At 41.0% G+C, this 13278-nt stretch overlaps 1 protein-coding gene across 1 annotated transcript in view; it reads right to left on the reverse strand.

The window, feature by feature from the left end:
* The window catches only part of SYT13 (synaptotagmin 13), a 32998-nt gene extending 21468 nt beyond the window's left edge, over positions 1-11530 (reverse strand). The window contains exons 1-2 of the mRNA XM_023928013.2: positions 11410-11530; positions 456-521 (exon numbers count right to left, since the gene is read on the reverse strand). The gene's annotated coding sequence lies outside the window, so the exon portion shown is untranslated. The remainder of the gene's footprint in view (positions 1-455; positions 522-11409) is intronic.
* Positions 11531-13278: the final 1748 nt, after the last annotated feature.

Below are 13278 nucleotides of genomic sequence, written 5' to 3' on the forward strand. Positions count from 1 at the left end.
CTTCCAAGCCTCCTGGACCCCCATCAAGAATGAAATCCCAAATCCTTAAGCAGAGTCTGTTCCTTAATAAACTGCTGAGCCCATGGAAACAGGAAACTGGTCTTTCAGCTCCCCTCATAGAAGGAAAACCTTGAGCTTTGTCTTCTCTCTACAGGAGCAAAAGCTGGCCACACCAGGCTGGACCACTGGCACACATCTCCCTGTGACCAGCAGTGGTAAGAACATCATACAGAAGAGATTGAGAAATCTGACTAAACAATCCCTTTGCTTCTTGCTTTTTGTGTCTCAGGAGATTCCAAAGCCTGGAGCAGCATCCTTGTGCTTACCTCTTCTGATGTGAATTTTCTCTGCCACAAGTAGACTGCTCCAACCATTTGCTGACTTATCTAACAGAGATTTCGTACAGCCCACAGCTGAACAGGTGACATTGCAGTCATGGTGCCATGATGTCTCACCTTGAGTTTGAAGAAGGAACCATATTGTTATGAACTTCTACCACCACTCAGGAGAAGCAGATGAGTCTGGAAGATGACAAAAAAGATGGACACACTCTTCAGATGCCTTTGATTTCCTCCACAGGATGGGTTCTTCCTAGAAGTGCTAATGAAATCTAACACAGCTAGGTCGGACACCCCAGAGATTTGGAAACCACATGAAAAGGAAAAAGGTTCTGTTAAGGGTAGAATACAGTGAGAGAGATTTGGAGTGGAGATTTCAGTCCATTCAGGATATGCAAGTTTGATGTGTTTCCCACAAGCTGTTCTGAGAATAATACAAAGACTTCTTAAAACATGCTGTGGAAGGAAGGTCACACCAAAGTTTCTCTGCAAGACAATATTTAATAGTGTGATCTCTGAGATATTTTCTGCCTGCTTATATAGGAAAATTAAGTTTTCCTGCCAGAAACTGTATTTGATATGAAATGGAACAAATACATAATCATTGTCAGATACCATTTTTTGACAGTAACAGACAGGCAACAGCCTTGTGTTGCTATTGCTAGGAAAACAAAGAAACTCTCCTCAGACATTGAATATTATCAGTATGCGAGCTTCTACAAGGTGACAGGCCAAAGATTTCAGAGTTTTGTGTGTGCACTGATGCATGTACGATACATAATTTATCTGTAGCTTTGGCATGTACTGCCACTGCACGGTTGCTTATTTTTAGCACATTCTGTTCTAAAAAAATTGGGCCATAAATGCATTTCAAAGTCATCTTTGGAACTTGCTTGTTTCAACACCAACACCCAATAATTAAATCACTTATTTTTCTTTAAAGCAGGATAAAATGGGGTCAGGTAATGACCTTTCTCACTGGCCATTCACACTGATACTGTCCAGAACCGCATAGCTTTTTTATCTGTCACATCTGCCATTAGAAGGAGACTTGCCAAGTAGAAAGATGAAAGCCTGTTTTTGCAATCTAAACTTTAAGGGCAGGTTCAGGCCTGACAACATATTTCCCAGTCATCCTATCCACATGTTTTCTCTACACTCTGATGGAAGGCATGTATAAGAATGGTAAAGGCATATACACGTTTTTCAGCTTCTGGTAATTCAGGCAGGAATACTCTGTCATGACAAAATATAAGGTACCAGTAAACCTTTGGTGCCCATAAATTCTTTGTTCCTGCTGTGAGCTCTTCTGCTGACATTTTGGGCCTTTCTGTTTATTGGCTGTGTAAGAGAGGCTTACTCTGAATGAAGGCTTGCTAGTACAGATCACATGGAGAATTACAAGAGCTTTTGCATTGCCTAGCTGCAGTTCATGCTTTAACAGAAGAAAAAAAAAAAAAAAAAAGCCCTTTAATTTAATTGCCAACCACTTGAATAAGCAGGTGGGATTTCCCACCTTTATTTTGACAATTGAAGACACAAATTAAAGTTCCAGAATGCAGAAGGAAAAGCTGACATTCATCTGAATGGAAGATGTTTTCACACTACTTTCCCTGACTCAGCCTACTCCACTCCATCAGGGGCTGGTATCAGAGATACTCTGCTTCTCACTGAGGCATTTCACCAGGCAGAAGTGTGAGTTAACAGATGGAAATGGGAAAGAAAGTTGTTCAGGATTTTTTTATTTTTTTCTCTCTCAGGGAAATCCTTTTGACAGTCAGATTTAGCCTGAAGGTGTAAGCTCGTGTTTTCACTTTTATTGACTTGTTATGTGATTCTGTGCTACAGAAAAGGAACAGTTTGAACAGAAGGGTGGTCTAAAATAACTTTCCAGATCATAACAAGGTGTTTATATCATCCACTTTGGCCACTGAAATAGTCAGTTAGTAACAGAAGACCACATAAGGCTGTCATGCGTTTTGTTTAATAAACAAAATGTAAATGAAATGTTGTGAAAACAGAAATGAAGGTAAAAGGCTTGTGCTTGCAATGACTGCAAATAACTTTATGCTTTTGTGTGTTGTTGCCTCAGGTTGTAAAAGCTTTAAGAAGGAGATTCTGTCTTTCTCCAAATGGTGAAGTGTTCCTCCACCAGATGGTTAAGTATTAACAAATCACTGAAATAATCCTTTGCAGAACTATTAAGACAAAGCAGTTGTTTCTACATATTCATATGCAAAAAGAAAAAAAAAAGAATCTCTGTGAGAGGAATGTGGGCTTGGTCCCTCTATTACTGTCACTGAAACAGATCTATAGATCTAAATCAAGTAAATTAAGTAATTAAGGGAAGAACAAAGAATCAGTTTCTAAAAGGAAGCTATGCAATAATCAACCTCAACAACATGAGCTTCAGGGTGTGGTGCTTCATCTGATGTTAATGGATGTAGAACTCCTGGAAGCTCCAGACTTACAGGAGCACCTGCCAGCCCTGTGTGCAGTCTTTGTCCACATTTTTACCCTCAGGATGATGATAAGGATTTGGCACCGTGGAGGGTCCAGCTAGTTGCATGGATACAGTGAAGGGTTTGTGGTTAACGATGCTATACTGGGACACTACACTGCCCTGAGCTGACAATCTGTGGAATTCAGGAGATCTGTGGGAAAAGTATGGCTGTCTACCTGTTTCAGGAGGCTGCCACGTACCCCCTGTCACCAGCAAGCACTGAAATCTGACTGTTGTACATCTCTTGCATCCCTTGAAACAACACTGGATGAATACTGCCAGAGGGTGGAAGACTCAGTACTAGAAAGTAGAGAGAAGGGGCTAAAAAAGCAAAAAACAGTCAGGAAGGATAGTGTGCCTTACAGGAGGGTGAGAGAAAAAAAGAACATTGTGGAGGAATAGGGAGGGTTTGTATCATGAGAATTTGGCATTGGTGTGACTGCTGTAGCAGGATGTTACACTATTAGAAAATTAGGAGGTTTAGGGGAGTTCAGGAAAGCCCCACATGAATGAATTAAGGGGTGTGAGGCAGTGGATCAGTGTGCCTCAAGGAGGTCAGTCTCTTTATCGATGAAAAGGCTAAAAGGGGTGTCTTGGTCAAAATCCCCAAGGACCCAGTTGTGGAATGAACCTTTGATGATTGAGGTTCTCTCCTGTTGAGCAAACAATGTAACCAGGAGCTATTGGCCAGAAGCTGATGCCAGATATACTCAGAGTGGAAACGTTGCAGATTTCCAGCAATGGGCATAATTTCTGCTCCATAAACAACAGCAATCTCTGAGGGATTGCAGAGGGCCATCCAACACGGGTGGTTTAGAAATCAAGACTAGTGTTGTGCAGATTGTTTTTAGGGGACTGGTTTTGTTCAGTTGTGGTCTACACTGCTATTGAACCACCTGTGACACCATTGATGTGCTGTCCTGTGTTGTTCCATATGTGCATGGGGACCACGTGGGATGTGAAGAGAGTATTACTGTATGAAGCAAGTTTTCAAAAAAATCACAATTCTGCTCAGAGAATCAAAGGGCCAGCTGCAATGAGAAAAGCAGATTTAGAAGGTCACACATAGTCCAGCAGAAAAACAATACCTGTGCATTACTGGGTGAATTGCTTTAGTGTGAGCACCTCAGTAATGCAGATTCAAAAGAAAAAATTCTGGCTCCAGCTCAGGACAGGCCCAGGTGAAAGAAAGAAAAATGTGTCACTGGAAATGCAACTAAAAGGACAGTGTTGCTCGGCAAAGTGTCAGACAAAATGTTAAATGTCAGCCAAATTAGCAGGTGAAGTTAAGCACATGAGTAAATGCTTTCCTATATGGGGGAGGGTATCTTGCTGAGAGCAGATAACTCAGATAAATATCCTGCTTCTCCATTGAACTCTGCTAATCTGCTATTGAAAACACAGGAAAATAGAGCTTGCTTTGTGACTAACTCCTTTCAATGTGATTGACTGGAGAAGCAGAGCTGATTTCTGGGCAGGTAGTTCCACTGCAAGTGCATGTTTATTTCCACTAGATTTTTTTTTTTTTTTTTTTAATATAACCACAGGAGGTTTGAGAAACTTCAAAGCCTTCCAAAGTGCCAGACACCAGAGTGCAAGTTGTGTATTTGCAATGAGTGGCTGCCTCCTAGAGGCAACAATATTTTTCTTACAGTTTCTGTTTAGAGTTTCTAACATGCCAGAGTTTCACCCTTTCACCCTTTTGCAGCACCAATGCTGTGAAGGATACTTTGCAGAGAAAATCTTTGGATCTCGTACTTTTAGTTAAAACTATGTCTCCAGCTATGTTAAGTCTGCAAAGCCAGGAAATTAAAGAATTATGGTTGCCTATAAAGCCCTAGATCTATTCACTTTCATGTCAGCTTTGTCTTTAAACCTTTAAGTACAGGATAACACCATTTTATTTGCAAATGAACTGTAAATAGTTTGCTGATAAGACAAACTCTGATAATGAATCAGGGTTATGTATTGAACACATCTGGGTTTTATATGTGCCTCCCTCCAGAGAAGGAGTAGATAATAGTAGATATTCCGAATTACTGTTTGATATTACAGTTTAAGCAGCTAGAAATGTGCACCATAATTACATGGGGTTTTTCTCATTTAATTTACACCCAACCTGGCACTTGTGGCCTGACTTGTGCAAGATATCTGTGCTCATTTCTGTGGCAAAATTCCATGGAAGTTGTGTCGGAACATGAGCAGCACCGTGTGGTATTAAACTGAAAAAAAGTAACCTACAACAGTTCTTTAGGAGGTACCACCATGTGAGAAAGCCCAAGCATGCAAGCAGTCCTTCTGGACTTGCAGCAGAGCCTGGAGGCTCTGTCTTCCACATCTGGCTCCTCATCCCACTGCCTCTCAGACTGAAGATATCACTGTCACTGCAGAAAAACTTCCAGAGAAAGATAGGGAAGACCCAACAAAAAAGGCTGGCATATTTTTTCACTGCACTTCAATAATCAAAATGGCAGCAAAATGACCAAAGCAACATCTGCTTTTGTGTCAGTTAATTCCAGTTTTGGAGCACATTGCCTTTCCCTTAAACGTTACATGCAGCTCTTACATTTCCAGTCTAAAATAGGATGTCATTAAATAAAATCAAGTTCATAGATGGATCAGAACAGATGACTCAAGGTGTGGAACTGGTTCTGTGTAAAGGAATGAAAGAGCAAATTACAGCTCCTCAACATGGAAAACAGATAGTGCAAGGGAAGAAGGAAGAGGTCTCTCAAATCCTAAGTGCATGGGAGAAGCTATCTAGGGATCAGCTTCCCAATTCCAGTAATAGTAGTATAAGAACTACAGTGAAGATTCAAGTAGGGCTCATGTTCAAAACAAGGGGGAAGCATTCTATATGTTTACCCTGTTCTTATGTGATTTTCTAGGCAGCCACTTTTGGCCCATGCCAGAGAGAGGCCACAGGGTCAGAGAGGCCTGTGGTTATTCCAGCAGCCATCACATGCCATAAAAATTGTATTTCTTACGTCTTTTACGTAAAACCCTGAGAATCAGCTTGGGTTTTGGAAATGGTATTTTGAGTCACTGACTCACATAAAGTTGCAATTTGTCAGCAGATGTTGATCTCTTATTGTTTCCTTCCATGTTTCCTTTGAGTCTCCATGAAAGTTTTCATGTATCCCCTCCATCTATGAAAGAGGCAGAGGCAGGAAGGCACAGTGAACAGACAGGGAACTGATCTGCTCCGTATAGTCACTCAGTGTGTTTATTGGGGTCTTTTGCTGGCTACCTCCATCAGTAGAAACTGCAAGTACCTCAGCAGTGGTAATTCTTAATGTCTAATAGTGCATCACTTTTACTCCTTAAAACATCAAGAACGGTACAGGAACATTTTTCCATAAGATGACCTTGTTTGATCCTGTTCCTTGACATAGAAACAAAGAACAAAGAGGAGGAAATAAGTGAAGATAAGAAAGATTCACATCTTCTTGTTCCAAACTCAAGAAATTATATTCTGTTCATGTTCACCTCTAGCCATTCCTTGTGACCCACAAGATATTGTCAGGCTTTGGAATATTTTCCATGACACTGCTATTAAACAAATTTCAGCCAGCACTCTGATAAAATGAGCTGGCACACAAGATTGTGAAGCCAGACCTTCCAGTTGAAAGAAAAACACCCTCTACAAGAACAGCATTTTCAAAAAACAGCCTCCAGCTATCAGGATAGATGCCTTTCACTGAGTTTACTGACTGAGTTAAGTGCAAGAATGGCATGGATCTGTCTTACTCCTCTACTGCTGTGATGTCTCTGGCCTCCATGCCTTCCTTTGAAATAGTTCAGACAAGGAATTGGTTTTGTTTTTTGCAGAAATATATGCTACGCTTAGTTTTTCAGATTGAGATCACAGTGAGATCTGACCTCATCTTGGTCAAGTTTGATAGGTGATTGCTACTCAGATTTGATGTCATCCAGTGCGAAATAGAGCAGTAGGTCTTTCCCATTTTATACTACTGCCAGCACTGTTATTGACAGTTTTGCAGTCAGGCCTAATCTAAATGATCTTGAGATAGCCACCACCTTCAGGATTTAGGTACTTCTGTGGTGGAAATCACAGGGGCATTGCCTGTGATTGCCCCAGAGGGCTCTACTTGCTTAGTGCACATCCTGGAAGTCATTGGGGCAAAGCTTTCCCCTAACATAAGACTGAAAAAGTTACATCCAAATTTGAAAGGAGCCCTCCCATGTGTGCTCCTTTCAGTAGCTCTAGGAAATTTTTTCCTTACTTTTCACAGCTGCCCAAATTACACTTCAGGAGACTGTCCTCTTCCCAGTGGGCTCACTGACTTGAAGCCCTGTGTCCCCAGCTGTTCCCTACCTGCTGTCAAAACTCCAGAGGAAATAATCTTTGAGCTGCAAATCTGCAAAGCGGGTCAGAGGCCCTTCCCTGGGTACAGTAGGAGGAAACCTGACACAGTAACGATGAAGAGTAAAACCCTTAGTGCAAATTCCCTTACTTGACTTAGTTGTTTCCACTCTGGTTTCCAGAGCCTTTTCTTCACTGCTGTGCTTACACTGGCCAGCTCACTCTGTCATTTTTTTCCTGAACACAACTGTGACTTTCAAAATTCAGTTGTATCCTCCCTCTGCTTTTGTAAACCTTTCCCTCCTCTTTTTCCTCTTATCTGTTCATTTTGTAGGTCTTTCCCTCACCATGCGAGAATTCAGTAACTTTTGAGAGGATAGATGATTCTTCTCTGTGCCTTAGACCACTTAGTGTTTTCCTGATCCATTCCCACTGTCATATTTCATAAATAGATTACAGATCCCATACCAACATTTGGCTGATCTGTTTTCTTAAAATGTGAAATCTCAGGCTGACACCAATGTCTTTTCCCAAGAGACTTCAAATGGGTTTGGGCATAATATGGTCATATTAAAACTCCAAATTTTCCCATGCATCCAGCATCTTCTCTCACACCACTGTGCATTAAAAGCCCTCATCACTCAAGCCCGTACATCCTGGGTGTCCCCAGCATGGCATACACATATCACATCAGCAGCAGTTTGCACTTTCTTCATCACTGCCAGGCTCTTCTTGTCTGTACAGCCTAACTCCTCTGAAGTACCAGTTCCTCTGAAGGTGTTTCATGGCATTGTCAGACAAAAATATGTGATAAAGTTTAAATCGTGCTGAAGCTGTGCCTTAGAAGCTTTAGAAGAGAGAGGTTTTGTTCCAATAAAGTTTAAATTTTGCATTTCACCTAAATTGTGACAAAATACATGAATCTTGTGTCAAAATTTCTGTTCAAAGTTGTGACACAGTTGGTACCAGACAGTAGGAGGGAAAGGTCATCCCTTGTCTGTGGAACAGGGACAATTGTGTAATCTTCAGCGGTTGCATGGCAGGTGTGTAGGAGAGATGGCTGCCTACAACATCTTACCCAATCTGGCTTTCTCTGCACAGATCAGGAAATGATGGGGGCATGAAAACCACACTATGATTCATACCTTATTTTTTTTTTTATAACAACCGTATAGATGGTCTAAACATGCTGAAAATCTAGGTGACTTTGTTCCAGACACAGTGGAATGAACAGTGCTTACTGGGTCATACTAATGGTCCTGTGAGGAAGCTCCCAAACCCACTCTGTGTCATGTCACAGCCAGAGAAAAGACAAGGCACAAGACCCCAGTCCCTGCCAAATGTGGTGCCACATACAAACACATTGCAATAGGAAATACTGCTTAATGAAAGGCTTCTTTAAATCACCCTAGGAAAACCATGTACTGCAGTAACCATACACTAGAGCATGGAAAAAAAAAGAATCTTTCTCTCCTAACAGCTCATAATTTGGGACAAGTGTCTCCAGTGACAGCAAACAGCATCACCATTCATTTCAGTCTGTGAGTGCTTTAATCAAGTACACCCACGAGCAGAGGCACATGTGATCCTGCTCCTGTGAGGACCAGTACGTCAGCAAGTCTGCTGCCCACTTAGTTTAATGATTGGGAAAAAAAATGAGAGTTTTTCTGGTTTCTTGGGTAAAGAGGTTGACTTGACCATTTGATAGATTTATTTTTCTATTTGCATTTTACTGTTCTTTTCAGTTATGTCATCACACAAGCCAGCACCTTAGTCCTTGTTCTTTCGACAGATCTGAAGATATCAGAATTGCAATGGTCTGAGGCTATAGCCATAATTCATCTAATGGCAGGCCACAGACTGCCTCTATGGCCCTCATAAATTCTTGGAGAGACGAGCTCTACATTCTCTTCTCCTTTTTATGATGGTCCAAAACGAGTATCACATGGGTCTCTCTCTCTTCAAGATCAGAAGAGATTATCAGAATAAAGAAAGTAATAAATACTCCACCTTTCTTTCATTTGCAGAGACTAAGCACTTTGCATATTTCACATCATTCACTACTTCAATTTCCTACAAAAAAGAATTTAAAGGAGGAATACAAATGTCCACACAGAACCTGTTTATGACATTCTTATTAGAGACAGAAGGCAAATATATGTGCAAAGGATAGAAGCAGACCTCTAAGTAGAAGATTTCTCAGAGTGCCTTGACTTGTTGCTGAACTCCTACTGCATCATGTGCAGATTTGCAACAGAACTATCCCTGTAAAAAAATAGAGCTACAGTTCAAATCTTCCAGTACAAATAAATGGTTTTCCTACATGCAAACCTGTGGACTGAGAGCCAAATCTGAGTTCACTGAGGAGAATTTAAACTATTAGCAAAGATGAATATAAAGCCAAAAGGCTGGACTTGAAGGCCCTAACATTCAAGTTTGTTCGTGTATGTTTCTATCAGCTAGTTGGATAAATCTAAAATAAATTATATATGAAAACATAGATAGGCTTTTCTCTTTAGCAGAAGATCTCAAGGCAGCCTCTCTAATTTATTTCAACTCTCTGAAGAGAAAGATGTGTTCAGTGAGCAACAGAAGGAACCCTGGTAAGGACTTCAGAAATTGTAATTGTAGGTAATGTGTCAATGTGCCATTAATGTGTTCAGTAACTAATGGGATAGTTGGTGCAGAGGAGTGGAAAAGAAAGGCCCCTGTGGAAGCTTTTTCTTTAATGTAATCACAGCTGTAACCCAAGGTTAATGTAGCCACAGCTCCCTCGGGAAGCATCATGGATAGATAATTCATGGGTTGGGTAGCAGCCATCCTCTGTTCTCTGTTAGGTCCACTCTTCCCCAAAAGGATGGTGAAAGCAACAGACTGGCACCCTCATGCTCCAGGATCCCTCCAGACCCTACAGAAAAAAATCCTGAAATTCATGGTGACCCAAATAAAATCAGTAGTGGAAGGTGGAGAGAGGTGGAGACATAAAAGTACGTGTTCAGCTCCTCCTGCTGCAAAATAAGGAAAAAAAATATTTCCTTTCTAGGTGGAATTGCTGGAAGGGTGAATCCATGATGGGCATTTTTTTTGTATGTGCTTTTAACAGGAGCCCTAGCACAGCACAAAGAAAGAGGCAGGAATGGGTATCCCTCAGAAACTGAGAGAGGATTAAGGGTGGTTTTCCTGTTATATGGTTACATCATGAGTCACAGTGGTAGATTTCAGAAACCCAGGCTGCACTGATACTGATTTTGTGGTCAAAGCTTCATAGAACATTGGGCACTTCTTTGGATTGCATTTGGCAAATGTTCTCTTTGGCAAGAGACTCCTGGAACATGCAAGTGGATTCTTTGTTTTAATAACTTTGAAGTTTATGATCAGGTTTCCAATGTTAATATTTAGCCGCTGGTATCTGCCTGGATGGCAGCTTGCTTATAACAAGACAGGGGCTATGAGAGCTGAACTTTATCTTTTCTTAAAGTACTTTTCTGTGGATCCAGATAAAATCAGAAGTAGTAGAGTGTCCAAACTCACCTGCTCACAAGACGAGAAGAGCTACAAATTATCCTTCTAGAAGGGGAAGCAAATCCATAAGCTAACCTGGCGAATGGGTGCAGTTCACATTGTGCAGGGAACTGGCATTAGAAAAGAACACTAAGAGTGGAACAGCCTTTTTGAGTCTCCCACTGAAATATTAAAAAATCCTGCTTAGAGGACAGTTGGAAAGCAAATATGTGAATGACAAGGAAAGGTATTGAGACAGGTGCTGAGACAAGCAGCACAGTCAGAAAGCACAGACAGCCTTTCTGATGAGGGACAAAGGAAAAGGAAGGCAGTGAGGTGTCATTTGAGTGAGGGACAATGCCCAACCAGTAATGAGCCCTTAATCAGGCAGATCTGTGTAGGGTAGAGAAAGAGATGTGCTTTCCACTTCCAGCACACACAGGTAGCTCCCATGTGCTCACCTGAGAGGCAGACATGAGGCATTTCCTCTGCCTGCCTTAGTTAAATTGCCGAGCAAGCACTCACAAGGGTGAGTGGCATGGTTACTGCAAGCAAAAGCTTCCCTGTAGGCAAAAGGCCACTTCTGCTCACAGGAGATAAACCAAGCAGGGCAGCTGGCTGGCATTTCATAATCTGTCACAAGGAGATCTCCCCAGCTGGGGCAGCGTTGGGTGTCTCCCTTCAGAGGGCACAGAGACCAAAAATGACCCCAGGCACTGCTCAAACAGCTTGCACCTTACCCCATCACATGGATTCCTTTGCAATCAGCATAACATTGCTCTGCAGGCTGGAAACATCGTGTAAACCCTTTGATCCATCCTTTTTTCACCTAAGGGCAGCAGACAAATCAGATGGCTTCTCCTGATAAAAGAAAGGAATTTGTTGTTTTTTTCAAAGCAATCTAAAGTTCATTACTAGAATTGTCCAAATTAAAGTTCCAGTTTCATCACTTCCAATCTCCTTCCCTCAACCCAAATAGCCATTGGAGCACACATCATTACAAATACTAGTTTAATTGCCGCATGATGCTTTGCTAAATTTGGCCTTGAAATCTGATTTTGAAATTAAAATCAATATGTTTCTAACTTTTAATTTAGAAGTTCCAACATTTTTATTATTTCAGCTTGTTTCTTTACTATTTTTTTCCTTAACTCTGTATTTTGCTTTTGTGAAGAACACGTCAGAAAAAAACACCTTTTTCCTTCATTGTCCTTCTTCTGACTACAGACTAAAGTTTCTAGGTTTGGCTCTTTGAATGGAAAAGTGACTAACCAATAGGAAGCCAATATTCATCATTTTAGGTTTGAGTTCTTTCAATAAACAGTCAGGGCTAGGACTGCAGCTGGAGCTAGTCATTAATATCATGGAGGATGTGCCACTGTTCTGCTAAAGAACCTGAGAATCATGTGGATTCATTGCTCCAGATGGTGTTAGCAATGACATGGAAACCCCCCAAAAATGGAAAGCAAAACAGAAAGTGCAACAGGAACCCAAACAACTCCAGGTCTTCTCTGGGAGATAGGATCCAAAGCAGAAATGTAGAGAGGGACATGAAGGACAAGTAAATCTGTGAATACAAGTATGCTCATGGGCACTGGGAAACAGCTTCTAACTCCACTTTGGCTTGTCTAGATCTGTCTTTTATAACACATGTAAGTCTTCAATATAGGAACTTGAAGTCTATGCTGGTTACTTGTGAAACCCTCAGGAGGTGCCAGCGCTTCAATAATACTCTCAACCAGCAAAGTACAGTACTGGCTGGCTTGAATTCCACTGAAATCGTCCACTCCTAAATCACTGCACTACCAAAAAGGTACAGGCAACTTGGAAGGAGTGAAAATATAATTGTAGAATCAAGAAGAGTGGAGTTATTGGACTAAAGAGCTGAAAATCCTTTAAGCCAGCACAGAAAAAGCTTGTGTGAGGAATGATTTCTATCTGAAAAGTGTCTGATCATAAAGACACGACAGAAAAGGAAGCAATTTCTGTGTGATTAGAGCACTTGAAATTAGTGAGAGGGAGACAAAAAGCACTGAGCTGAAAGCAGTACACAGCAGCAGACTTACTGGCCAGAGGATGGGTGTTCAGAATTCATGAATCCAGAGCTCAGTGGAAACCAGAATTCCCTTTCCAAATGAAAGTGAGCCAAAATCCTGAAATGCTGCACAAAGCAGACATTCCTGGGAAATGACACTGAGCAATTCTACCTAAAATAATATATTCCTGGTTCAGATTTGTCATTAACCCCAGACTGCAGATGTAATTGTGTGGTGCTTATTCATGTGATGCCAATCCACAGTAATTTCAGTTATGTGTTGTGGTCCATACCATTGCTTCAATGGTTTTGGTAAAACCAGATGCTTTTAAACTTTCAAGATTAGTTTGTATCTTACCATGAATCAGTTATGGTAGCTATCACATAAATTCCACAAGTTGTTCGACATAAAACTTTCTTTTAGTTCCTGGAATTATTTTTTTCCCTGCATTTCATGGCACAACAATTAGTAGCAATTATTGCAATTTCTTTCCTTAATTAAATCTCGATGGTTTACATTATAGTTTGGAAGCTGTTTACAGTGAAAGGCACCAAAGAGAATAACACATATGAC

The sequence above is a fragment of the Cyanistes caeruleus genome, chromosome 6 (genome assembly GCF_971803275.1).
Source record: "Cyanistes caeruleus chromosome 6, bCyaCae1.hap1.1, whole genome shotgun sequence".
In the NCBI taxonomy this organism is placed as follows: Eukaryota; Metazoa; Chordata; class Aves; order Passeriformes; family Paridae; genus Cyanistes; species Cyanistes caeruleus.